General features: G+C 45.3%; 1 protein-coding gene and 1 pseudogene across 6 annotated transcripts in view; one reads left to right on the plus strand and one right to left on the minus strand.

The window, feature by feature from the left end:
• LOC100450477 (zinc finger protein 25) overlaps positions 1-5,461 on the plus strand; it is a 36,618-nt gene extending 31,157 nt beyond the window's left edge. For all 6 annotated transcript variants that reach the window (XR_010137231.1, XR_010137234.1, XR_010137223.1 and 3 more), the window contains one exon: positions 2,469-5,461. The gene's annotated coding sequence lies outside the window, so the exon portion shown is untranslated. The remainder of the gene's footprint in view (positions 1-2,468) is intronic.
• Positions 5,462-10,886: 5,425 nt separating this feature from the next.
• Positions 10,887-12,919, minus strand: LOC100456834 (tubulin beta-8 chain-like; annotated as a pseudogene).
• Between the last annotated feature and the right edge of the window lie 561 nt (positions 12,920-13,480).

Consider the following 13,480-nt stretch of genomic DNA (forward strand, 5'->3'; position numbering starts at 1 on the left):
TGTGACACCTAAAATTTCGTGCAGCACCCCACCATGTCCTCAGCCTAATGGCTTCATGCCCCCACCAGACTGCAAAACTCAATTAGTCAAGCACATCCCTGAAGGGACCAGGGGTTACCCCACCCTCTGATTTCTACCAAGCCTGCCTCCCACACCCACTATTCCGGAGTAATAGTGACCTGCATAAATGACCTGCATAAATGCAGTGTCATCCCCCGCTGGGCTGAGTATGTGTGACGAGTAAATTACTGTGAATTTCGTCTGCTCAGTGTTTGTTGTGTCTGCAGCCATTCCCAGAACTCTAGGGCAAGACTAGCTTCTTCGCCAATGGGGTGAACAGGAAGGAACCCAACTAGGAATTGCCTTTTTAAAAAAAATCCCTTCCCACCCTCTTAATTACATAATGCATGCATTTTTATAGCTTTTTTTCTCATTCCATTACCTGAGGTCAGCCACTGATATTTAACCCATCCTTAGCCTCGGTGGAGGGCAGAGGAACACTGGTCATATCGATTTCGCTAGCGGTGACATGATTTCCTCCTGTTCCACTCAAGTTCTCTCCTTCTTTAACTTGATGCTCAGTAGGTTGCATTTCACTCATCTTTGCAGATTGTTAGGAAGACGAGAATCAGCTTTCATTTTTGATGTTGCCATAGAGAAGACTCCATGGTAATGTTTATTTGCACAATCAACTTTTTCTTTTCCCCCAGAAATTGCAAATTCTTATGTGAGAGACAGCTTTCTGGAGTCTGTAAACATAGATTATCGTCTCTCTTTTGATGGCAAATTTCTTATATCCCCACCAACAATAAAATACATATAATTTTGGCATGTCATATTGATCGCCAACTACAAGTAAGAACATTCCTTGATTTTAAATCTAGACTAATTAGGAAAATTTGGGTAGTCACAAAAAATTATTGTGTACAAATTTATAGACCTTAGGATTAAATGAGTTACTATTAACTAAATATTTATTGTGCAGTTAGTGTATGGCGGAAGCTTACTATGTACTATTTCATTTTATACTTAAAACAATATTCTATGCAAAATGCTATAATTTCCCCGTGCCTCCAATTTGGACATGATAAAACTGGGTCTTGTAAAGTTTTCACCCCAGAGTTCTCTGCTTAGTAAGAAGTAGAAGGAAGTCTAAACCTAAGTCACCTGATTTCAGAGCCCATATAGTTAAATGCTCTAAATGCAGCTTCCCATGGTGATGGTGACTATGAGAGCCTGCCAAATATGATGTAGGACAGTGCTTCCCTGTAACCTGTGCAAGATTCCCGTGATGATGGTGACTATGACAGCCTGTCACATATGATGTAGGACAGTGCTTCCCTGTAACACGCACAAGATTCACCCGGGGATCTTATTAAAATGCATACTCATAGACCACACTTTGACTAGCTAAGACAAGAGCATTTAAATGGATGTCCAGGTGACAGTGCTAAGATCCTACTGTTCATGTGGGCACTGGCTTACCATATTAATGAAGCTTAGGACCTCCAGTCCATGCTGGAAAAGAAATACAGATACATAGGATGTGACTGTGCATATGGAATATCTGTTATGTTCTCGACATTGTACTAGACACTAGAGATAAAAAGTCAAATATCCCTTGCCTGTATCTGAAAGGAGCTTCCTACACAGTGGCTTCTGACTGCAGTGTATATTTTCTCTTCTGTCCTGGGTGGGTGAGCTCTATCTCAATGTTGGTAACTGAACACTGCCTAGTGGGTTTGATGGGGGAGACCATAGCTGGCTGCGCTACCACATAGCTATGACCATAGCATATGTCGTGATGCCATTTCCCCCTTGTCAAAAGGCTCCCTCCAGTATCATACATGCTCCCCATTATTATAAATTCTTCCTCCTTGCACCAAATGTTCCTAAATCTTGCAAAGATAAAAACATAAACCACATTCTCATCATATTAGTTATATATTAATGATGAAAGTTCCTTACTTTTATTTCTTTTTTTTTTGCGACGGAGTCTCACTCTGTCCCCAGGCTGGAGTGCAGTGGCGAGATCGATCTCTGTTCCCTGCAAGCTCCGCCTCCCAGGTTCATGCCATTCTCCTGCCTCAGCCTCCCGAGTAGCTGGGACTACAGGCACCCACCACCACACCTGGCTAATTTTTTTGTATTTTTAGTAGAGACGGGGTTTCACCATGTTAGCCAGGATGGTCTTGATCTCCTGACCTTGTGATCCACTAGCCTCGGCCTCCCAAAGTGCTGGGTTTACAGACATGAGCCACCGCACCCAGCCCAAGTTCCTTACTTTTCATGTGTTTAATATTTTCTCCCAGTTTATAGAATATATTGATTAAGAATAAATGTTAGCCATGCACATCTATTACAAACTTCATGATGTACTTTGCTGTTTTTAAATTTCTTATACTCTTATAAAATGTGTGTTCTGGACTCACGTTGGCTTCCATTTCTTCCCTCTGGCTTCTATCTAGGCTATGAGCAGAGATGGACGAGGTGGCTACTGCAATGGATCAAGGCTATGAGCAGAGATGGACGAGGTGGCTACTGCAATGGATCAAGGCTATGAGCAGAGATGGACGAGGCGGCTACTGCAATGGATCAAGGCTATGAGCAGAGATGGACGAGGCGGCTACTGCAATGGATCAAGGCTATGAGCAGAGATGGACGAGGCGGCTACTGCAATGGATCAAGGCTATGAGCAGAGATGGACGAGGCGGCTACTGCAATGGATCAAGGCTATGAGCAGAGATGGACGAGGTGGCTGCTGCAATGGATCAAGGCTATGAGCAGAGATGGACGAGGTGGCTACTGCAATGGATCAAGGCTATGAGCAGAGATGGATGAGGCAGTGGCTGTAATGGATTAAGGCTATGAGCATCTTGTGAAGTAGGATGTTAAATCTGTAAATATCAGAATGAATCCAAACTTACCAGTTCAAAACTGGATTGTAAAACAGCTCAAAAAAGACTGAAAACACAGCTCTACACTTTAGGAGGCTGAGCCAGGCAGATTGCTTAAGTTCAAGAGTTGGAGACAAGTCTAGGAAACATGGAAAAACCGTCTCTACAAAAAAAAATTATTTTTAATTAGCTGGGTATGGTGGTATGAGCCTGTGGTCCCAGCTTTTCAGGAGGCTGATGTGAGAGGATTGCTTGAGCCCAGAAGGTAGAGGCTGCAGTGAGCTCTGATCACACCACTGCCTAGGTGACAGAGTGAGACCCGTCTCAAAAACAAACAAACAAAAATAACAAACAAAAACAGCTCTAAATGAAGGTGGCTAGAAAAGTAGCTCAAGTTGTTCCTGTCTGGTTAAACACAAACATAAATGAACTACTTATGTGCCCAGTGGCTTCATAATGCTGAGAGCAAAGTCAATTATTCTAGCAGGTTCTAGAAAACTTCATCATATCATGGGGTTCAATGAAAATATCAAATCATAAATATAATAATCAAATCTGAAAGTGAATCTAGTTTCAAAGACCTCAGAAGCCACTGTGTAGGAAGCTCCTTTCAGATAGAGACAAGGGATTATCTGACTTCTCTATCTTTCAATAAGAGATTATTTCAATATTTGAATTGATTATTTCAATATTTTAATTGAAATAAGATTATTTCAACATTTGAAATAAATAATAAATTTGATTATTTATCTTTCAGATAGAGACGGGATTTTTTGACCTCTTATCTCTGTTGTGTAGCACAATGTCCAGAACACAACAGATATTCCATATCCATAGTCACATCCTATGTATGTGTATTTCTTTTCCAGCAAGGACTAGAGGTCCTAAGCTTTGTTTATATGGTAAGCCAGTGCCCAAATGAGCAGGAGAATCTTAGCACAGTCACCTACACACTCATTTCAGTGCTCTGGCCCCTTATCCAAGCTAGTCAAAGTGTGGTCTATGGTTTTGCATTTTAAGGGATCCCCGGGTGAATCTTGTGGCTGTCAAAGGAGGAGAAGCACTGCCCTCAAAATATAGAAAAGGTGAACTAATTTATCCAGGCAGGCTGGCTATTTATTTGTGTATTTATCTTGTTGATGGGAAAATTCAAATTGACATACACAATCACCCCTATAAGGATTTCAGGTAAAAAACAAAGGTTTAGATATCAGATGTCTTTTACAATTACCACACCAGTCTTGTTACTACAGCATCTAGTAGCACATTTCCAATAGATTTAGGTGAAAATTTCTATCTCATGAGCCTTCTGTCAGTGTTTTTAAAATTGGATACTCTATTAGTGGCCATATTGAATCTCTTACAGGCATCTCACTCAAACTGCAGTCATACTTTCCAATAGGCCCCATAAAAATCCTTGTTCTGGAGCAATCTAATATATTTATCCACCTCGTTAGACACTTAGGTAAGTATAATAATACAAGTTTTGTGTGTGTTTGTGTGTATTGTGTAGCTTGTGGCCTCTTGCCCAGTTTCTGCAACACCCGAAGCTGATGCAAGTTTAATGTAAATAACGTCCAGCAATGTTAGAAATGTTGACTTCTGTGAGCCCATCAGGAAAAAAAGATGAATGTTATTGTAGAGGAAATTTTCATTCTGGAAAAAATGCATACTGTTTAAATATTACTTTCATGCTTTCTGCAGATATTATACTCCAAGGGTTATGTTTCAAAGTCTTCAAAAATAGAAAATACATTTTATATTTCTAGCTGAAAATAATAACAGTAATTAGCCTACCTTTGGGGAAATGTGATAAAAGTACTAATGAACATCACAACTCATTTAAAAGCATAAAATGTGCAATGATTTAAACTACATGTTCTTTCTATGAATCTGCATAGAAATATAGACACATTTGATGAATGCTATTTAAAGTCTGAGTGCTTTGGTAAATGATTCATCTATAGGTTGAAGGGATTACTTTTATCTGCCTTCATAGTGAGAATTAGATTTCTATTCTTTATAAAGCAGGGAATACAGATTGTGCATGGATTAAAAGCATTCAATCCTTATTAATAATGATGGTAGCTGCGCTGCAGAAAAGAAAGCCTGTCAGAGTAACGTATTCAGTTTTACATCATAATCAGAGGTATGTCGATCTCTGTTGAAGGCAGAATTAAAAACGCCTTCAACATTTTTAAAATAATAGATGAAAAACATCTCAAAGTCACTTTTAAAATTTGAATTGATGATTCCACATAACAGGAAAAGGACCAAGAACATCTTAAATACTTCACGATGGAAGTGATGTTTTAAGTGCAATTTCATCAAGGAGAAGTTTTTCCAGAAAGTCTTTTGACCTCAGTAAGAATCTTATTTACTCTTGTAAATAGTTTCTAGTAAAATGAGAAAGACTTGATTTTTTAAAAACAATAAAAAATTTACATGGTTTAATCTAATGTTGTGATTTCGAAAGTACTACTTGTGCCCTTATAGTTACGCATGTGTATTTATACGCATTTTCTTGGCTCATTCAAACGCCAATAAAATACTTTACTATCCAGGCCCCTTAAAAGCCAAATTAATTTCTAAAAGTGAGGATTGTATGTATGCTGTGAGGTGTGCGCAGGTGTATGCGTGTGATGTGTATGTATGGTGTGTGTGTCTGTGTGTGTAGTAGGTTCATGGGGTATGTATATGTGTGTGTGGTGTGTATTGTGGGTGTTATGTGTGTATACTGTGTGTAGTTTGCGGGTGGTGCATGGTGTGTATATGTGCTGTTTGTGATGTATGTGTGTGTGGTGTGTATGTGTACTATGTGTGGTGTGGTGTGCGTGTGATATTTGTGTGCAGTGTGTGGTGTATGTGATGTGTGTGTGTGGTGCTGGGTGTGTGTGCACTGTGTGTAGTGTTTGATGTGTGATGTGTGTAGAATGGTGTGTGTGTGCACAGTGTGTGTGGTGTGTGTGCTCTGTGTGTGTGGTGCTATATATACGTGTGCAGTGTGTGGGGAGTATGGGATGTGTGTGGTGCTGTATGTGTATGTTGTGTGTAGTAGATTCGTGTGTGTTGTGTGTGTGCAGTGTGTGGGGGGTATGGGTGTGTGCACATTGTGTGGTGTGTGGGGTTGTGTGCACGTGTGCACATGGTGTGTGCAGTGTGTGGTGTGTGGGGGTGTGTGTGTGCACATGGTGTGTGTGTGGTGTATCGGGTGTGCGTGTGTGCACCTGGTGTGTGTGCAGTGTGGTGTGTGGGGGGGTGTGTGTGTGTGCACATGGTGTGTATGCAATGTGTGGTGTATGTGGTGTGTGTACATGTGCACGTGGTGTGTGTGCAGTATGTGGGGGTGTGTGTGCATGTATACATGGTGTGTGTGCAGTGTGTGTGGTGTCTGTGGGGTGTGTGTGCGTGTGTACATGGTGTGGTGTGTGGGGGTGTGTGTGCGTGTATGCATGGTGTGCTGCATGCAGTGTGTGTGGTGTATGTGTGGGGCGTATGTGTTTGCGTACATGGTGTGTATGCAGTGTGTGTGGTGTGTGCATGTACACATGGTGTGGCGTGTGAAGTGGGTGTGTGTGCAGTGTGTGGTGTCTCTGTGTGGGATGTGTGTGCACGTGTGTGTGGTGTGTGTTGTCTGTGGGGTGTGTGTACGTGTGTGTGCGTGTGGTGTCTGTGGGGTGTGTATGCGTGCACATGGTGTGTGTGTGGTGTGTGTGCACATGGTGTGTGTGCAGTGTGTGGTGTCTGGTGTGTGCATGTGCACGTGTGTGCAGTGTGTGTGTCTAGGGTGTGTGCATGTGCAGATGGTTATGTGCAGTGTGTGTGGTGTCTGGTGTGTGTGCACATGGTGTGTGTGCAGTGTGGTGTCTGGGGTGCGTGTGCATGTGCACATGGTGTGTGGAGTGGGTGTGGTGTGTGTGTGGGGTATGTGGTGTGTGTGTGGGGTATGCATGTGCACATGGTGTGTGTGCAGTGTGTGGTGTCTGGGGTGTGTGCGTGTGCACGTGGTGTGTGTGCAGTGGGTGTGGTGTGTGCAGTGCGGGGGGGCGTGTGTGTGCGTGTGCACATGGTGTGTGTGCAGTGGGTGTGGTGTCGGGTGTGTGTGTGTGCACATGGTGTGTGTGCAGTGTGTGTGGTGTCTGCGTGTGGGGTGTGTATGCGTGTGTGTGGGGAAAAGAGAGATCAGACTGTTACTGTGTCTATGTAGAAAGAAGTAGACATAAGAGACTCCGTTTTGTTCTGTACTAAGAAAAATTCTTCTGCCTTGAGAGGCTGTTAATCTGTGACCCTACCCCCAACCCTGTGCTCCCTGAGACATGTAATGTGTCAAGTCAAGGTTAAATGGATTAAGGGCTGTGCAGGATGTGCTTTGTTAAACAAATGCTTGAAGCCAGCATGCTTAAGTCACCACCAATCCCTACTCTCAAGTACCCAGAGACACAAAACACTGCGGAAGGCCGGCCACAGGGACCTCTGCCTAGGAAAGCCAGGTATTGTCCAAGGTTTCTCCCCATGTGATAGTCTGAAATATGGCCTCGTGGGAAGGGAAAGACTTAACTGTCCCCCAGCCTGACACCCATAAAGGGTCTGTGCTGAGGAGGATTAGTAAAAGAGGAAGGCCTCTTTGCAGTTGAGATAAAGAGGAAGGCATCTGTCTCCTGCTCGTCCCTGGGCAATGGCATGTCTCCGTGTAAAGGCCGATTGTATATTCCATCTACTGAGATAAGGGAAAACCGCCTTAGGGCTGGAGGTGGGACATGCTGGCAGCAATACTGCTCTTTAAGAAATTGAGATGTTTATCTGTATGAACATAAAAAGCACAGCACTTTTTTCTTTACCTTGTTTATGATGCAGAGACATTTGTTCATATGTTTTCCTGCTGACCTTCTCTCCACTATTACCCTATTGTCCTGCCACATCTCCCTCTCTGAGAAACTCCCGATAATGATCAATAAATACTAAGGGAACTCAGAGACTGGTGCCGGTGCGGGTCCATACTTTGTGTCTGTGTCTCTTTCTTAAGTCTCTCATTCCACCCAACGAGAAATGCCCACAAGTGTGGCGGGGCAGGCCACCTCTTCACGTGTGCACATGGTGTGTGTGCTGTTTGTGTGGTGTCTGTGTGGGGTGTGTGTGCGTGTGCACATGGTGTGGTGTGTGCAGTGTGTGTTATGAGTGACTGCTTCTCTTAGCATGTGGACATCAGTCTTCCAGACCAGCTTTCTCCATGTGTCTGGGAACGTAAGAAACAAGTTTCTGCAATAATTGTTACACAGCTTTTCCCGAGAGGGACCAAATCTCTGTCGTGAGTGGGTATCTGCGTCATTGCAGGAGGGAATGTGATGTCCTGGCTTGGCTCACACCCTCTGTGGGTTTAGTCAGGGTTCCTGCTGGATCCCTCACTGTGGCCAGAGAGGGAGGGCTCTGTTTAACCACAGGGAACCAGAAGAGGACTGGTGTGTGGGAAGACCAGGTAATCATAATGGTATTAAATAATAGTGGTAATAATACTGTTTTATACATTGTATATGTCATAAGGATTTTAACTTTCATGTAACATAATTGTTGTAAAAATGTCCCCAGTTTGTTTCGTGCTATTTACCTGGTGTTGAAATGTGTAAGAATTTGTTTTAGGTATGTTAGGTTTATTGTTAGGTTTATTCCTTTTTATATGGTTTGTTTGAAATTTTGATTTCAGAAGACATTCATTCATTCTCAAGGTTGTAAAACACACACACATCTAATTTTCTTTTCTCATTTAATACTGTAATTAACTTTTATGTAAGGTGTGGGACCATGATTCAATTCTATCATTTTATATTCTCAAATCATTACCCAATATTTTAATATAATAAATGGAAAAATCGCTGTTTTGTGGGTTTAAAATGTTACCCTGTTACTAAATGAAATTATACTCAATTTCTGTGTTTTTAATTCTCTTTCATTAATGTTTATTTTTGTACCATTTCAAATTTGTTTAATTTTGAATAGTAATAACAACCTTAAATATCTTATAGTAAATTTTATAATATTGGGTCTCGTGTGTGTGTTCAATATATGGATTTAAAATCACATTTTCTTGTTCAAAAATATTTTTCTTAAGACTTTTTATTGGAATTTGAGCATATTTTTAAATGATTTACAGCAAACTAAAGAGTTAATATTGAGTCCTCTCATCCAGAATGTGACATGCAAATTCCTCAAACTTCCTTTAATGCCATTTAGTCAAAATTAATATGTTAAATCAATATAAATTAGTATAAATGAGTATAATTAATGATTAAAATAATGTGTTTGGCTCCACGTTTGTCTTCTGCCTTCTATCACTGATGTTTTATTCCTATCCTTGTTGTTTTCTATAGTTTCTTTTATTATGTCTTTTTCTGTCTTGTGATTTGAAAACTATATGACACATTGTAATGTTTTAATTTTTCTAATTTTTTGCTTTTAACTAATTTTATTTTTTAGAGAAGTGCAGGTTCACAGCTAAATGGAGCAGAGAGTACAGACTTCTCATATGTCCCTTTCCCCACACACAGCCTCCCCACTACAGCTTCCTGCCTCACAGGAGCACACCTGTGACAACCAGGAACCTACCTTGACCCTTCATTATCATTCAAAGCTTACAGTGCACATTCATGTTTACTCTTCACATTGTACTTTCTGAGTCTTGACAAAAGTATAATGGCAACGGGATATTATTCACTGCTAACAGGAGATGATCTAACAAGCCACAAAAAAATACATGGAGGAAACTTAAATGCATATTGCTAAAAGAAGAAGCCAATCTGAAAAGTCTACGTACTGTTCGATTCCAATTATATGACGTTCTGGAAACGGTGAAACTATGGGAACAGTAGAAAGATCAGTGGTTGCCATGGACCAAGGGGAAGGAAGAGATGGATACACAGAGCATAGAGAATCTTCACGGCAGTAAAACCATTCTGTATGATACTATAATGGTAGATATATACATTTTTCAAAATCTTTTAATCCTTTAAATTATTATTATTATTATTTTTTTTTTATTTTTATTTTTTGATGGAGTCTTGCTCTGTTCTCCAGGCAGGAGTGCAGTGGCACTATCTTGGCTCACTGCAACCTCCGCCTCCCGGGTTCAAGCAAGTCTCCTGTCTCAGCCTCCCGAGTAGCTGGGACTACAGCTGTCCGCCACTACGCCCGGCTAATTTTTAGTAGAGACTGAGTTCACCATCTTGGCCAGGCTGCTCTCGATCTCCTGACCTCGTGATCCACCTGCCTTGGCCTCCCAATGTGCTGGGATTACAGGCGTCAGACACCACGCCTGGCCATTTTTGTTTTAAGAACTGCAGACATGCTGGGTCTCCTAGAAGTTTGGTACATAGGATAAGCCAAGGCTTGCCTTCAGGAACAGGTTCTCCACCACGTCGCTGCTCAAAGGTTCAGGGCATCCCCAAGTTCGTGTGAAGCCTGCCTGCCATGTCCACAGCCCATGCCGACCCCTCCTGAAGCCACTGGAATGCTTGTTCCTGTGCATGTGATAACTCCAGACAGCTTCAGCCTTGCAGGCCAACTATGCCCATCTGGCAGCAGTGGCCAGAGGGCCCATAGAAAGAAATTGGAGGTTAAACCAAATGCTGTGAGAATACTTTGTTAGGCAAAACCACATACTATAAAAGTGCTTTAAAATGCAGCAGGAGGAGACGTGAAGACATAAATGAACAAGTGCTTAGGGACACATGGCTGTCAGAACACAGTGAAGGATCCACACTGCTTCCTTTACCTAGGAAAGGAAAGTTCTAGGCCACCTCCTCCTCAGCCGTGGCATCCTGATATTGCTGATATTCAGACACCAGGTCGTTCATGTTGCTCTCGGCCTCGGTGAATTCCGTCTCATCCATGCCGTCACCTGTGTACCAGTGGAGGAAGGCCTTGCGCCTGAGCATTGCTGTAAACTGCTCTGAGACACGCCTGAAGAGTTCCTGGGTGGCTGTGTTGTTCCTAATGAAAGTGACCGACATTTTCAGCCCCGGGGTGGGATGTCACTCACAGACGGCTGTTTTTACGTTGTTGGGGAGCCAGTCAGCAAAGTAGCTGCTGTTCTTATCTTGAATGTTGAACATCTGTTCATCCACCTCCCTCATGGGCTGCGACCCCTGAAAATGGGGCCGCCGTCAGGTAGCGGCCGTGGCGGGGGTCGCAGGCCGCCATCATGTTCTTAGCATCAAACATCTGCCGGGTGAGCTCAGCCACGGTCAAGGCCCGGTACTGCTGGCTGCCCCGGCTGGTCAGTGGGGCGAAGCCGGGCATGAAGAAATGCAGCCGGGGAAACGGGACCATGTTCACGGCCAGCTTCCGCAGGTCGGCATTCAGCTGGCCTGGGAAGCGCAGGCACGTGGTGACCCCACTCATGGTCGCAGACACCAGGTGGTTCAGGTCACCATAGGTGGGTGTGGGCAGCTTTAGGGTCCTGGAACATATGTCATACAGCGCTTCGTTATCTACGCAGAAGGTCTCATCCGCGTTTTCTATGAGCTGGTGGACAGAGGGTGGCGTTGTAGGGCTCCACCACGGTGTCCGACACCTTGGGCGAGGGCAGGATGCCGAATGTGTTTATGAACCTGTCTGGGTACTCCTCCCGGATCTTACTGAGCAGAAGGGTACCCATCCCAGACCCAGTCCCCCCACCCAGGGAGTGGGTCAGCTGGAAACCCTGCAGGCAGTCACAGCTCTCAGCCTCCTTTCTGACAACATCCATCACTGACTCCATCAGCTCCGCGCCTTCTGTGTAGTGTCCCTTGGCCCAGTTGTTTCCAGCCCCACTCTGACCTGTAAGACAGTACAGCCGCTCACTCGATGGCCAGGTGTATGGTCATCAGTGGTCACCACCATAATGCAAAAAGGGCCAAGTGTCACGTGTGAGGTGAGAGCACCGTTCGCCCTGCAGGTGGAGCAAATGAAACCCCCTCCCCCGGAGTTACAGGACAGCAGCTTCCCCTCTTAGGAATTAAGTCAGGAGTCAAACCTGAGAGGAGCTAACAGACCTCACTGCAGGTGGAGCAAATGAAACCCCCTCTCCCGGAGTTACAGGACGGCAGCTTCCCCTTTAGGAATTAAGTCAGGAGTCAAACCTGAGAGGGGCTAACAGACCTTGCTGCAGGTAGCTTCTGCCCATTTTCAGGGAAGGCAGTAGCCACGGCCCCAACTCAGCTCCCTGCAGGGAGTTTACATCAGTAGTTCCTCACCTTGAGGAGACACCCGGGCCTTCCTCCCAAAGCCCGTTTAGGAGAGATGGACTGAGCGACTCGACTGGGAGGACAGGAGGATGTTCAGGGGCCCTGGCTCCACAGTTCCCACAGGATGACCTTGGGGCACTCCTAGATTTTGAGCTGCCCTGGCCCCAGCCCTCTCCCGCAGCTCATCGAAGATGAAGTTGTTTGGCCTGAAGACCTGCCCGAAGGGCCCTGAGTGCACAGAGTCCATGGTGCGGGGCTCCAGATCCACGAGCACAGCGCGGGGCACGTACCTGCCACCTGCGTGAGGCGGGAGCGCATGAGCGAGGGGAGGGCCGCGTTCCCAGGAGGGCGGTGGGGAAGGAGGGGTCTCACCGCTGGCCTCCTTGTAGTACACGTTGATGCGCTCCAGCTGCAGGTGGCTGTCCCCGTGGTAGGTGCCAGCGCAGTCGATGGCGTGTTCATCAGAGATCACCTCCCAGAACTGCCAGAGACGGGAGGAGCCAGACAGGCCAGGGCTGAGTCATGAGGGCGCCCCAGCCCCTCTCCCACCCGCACCCTCATCCGCACCCCCATCCCTAGGCCGCCTTGTCCCTGGGGCCCACCCCGGCCGCCTCGCCAGCACCCAGTTCCACCGCGTCCCCGGCAGGGAGCCCAGGGGCCGTAATGCAGGGACACCGCCCCCGCCACTGCCAACATCTTCCCCGGCCCCCGGCAGGCCCGGGCTGGGCCCTCACAGCCCCGGTTGCCAACCTTGGCGCCGAGCTGGTTCCCGCACTGCCCGGCCTGCGTGAGCACAATCTCCCTCATGGCCAAGGCAGGATCAGGGCTGTAGGAGAAACGCGAGAAGGAGGAGCAGACGCGGAGCGACACAGCCCGCCCTCCGCCAACGCTTAAATAGCCCCGCGCTCACCTCCCCCCAGCCTCGGATTGGGCTCCCAGAATAAGCAACAGCTTTATTTCCACACAGGTGCACCCACCTGTGACTCCCTTGGCGTTGAACGTCTGTTGGAGAGCTCAGGTGTCCTTGCGTGGTCCTTTCCACGTTGGGGAAAGCTGCTCAGCTGGAGAACTTCCTCCCACGTCTTTAGTAAGACTAAATCCCTTGCTGAGCTGAAACTGAATTTTCCTCCCATGTGGGAGGGGAAGACTCTTGTTTCCATATTCACAGAGTGCCTTTGCAAGTGTCCTAGATTGATGACATATTTTTGTAATGGATGCGTCCTTTCATCTGTTAGGAGATCTGTGGTTAGGAAAGGCCTTCCGTATGTTAACTCAACGGACTTAATTATACGTTTTACTTTGGAGCAGTTCAAATCCGCAGTAAGCTATGGGTGTTAGAGACAGTCAGGCCTCTGATTTAGCTAGAGT

Source organism: Pongo abelii, chromosome 1, assembly GCF_028885655.2.
Source record: "Pongo abelii isolate AG06213 chromosome 1, NHGRI_mPonAbe1-v2.0_pri, whole genome shotgun sequence".
Classification (NCBI taxonomy): domain Eukaryota; kingdom Metazoa; phylum Chordata; class Mammalia; order Primates; family Hominidae; genus Pongo; species Pongo abelii.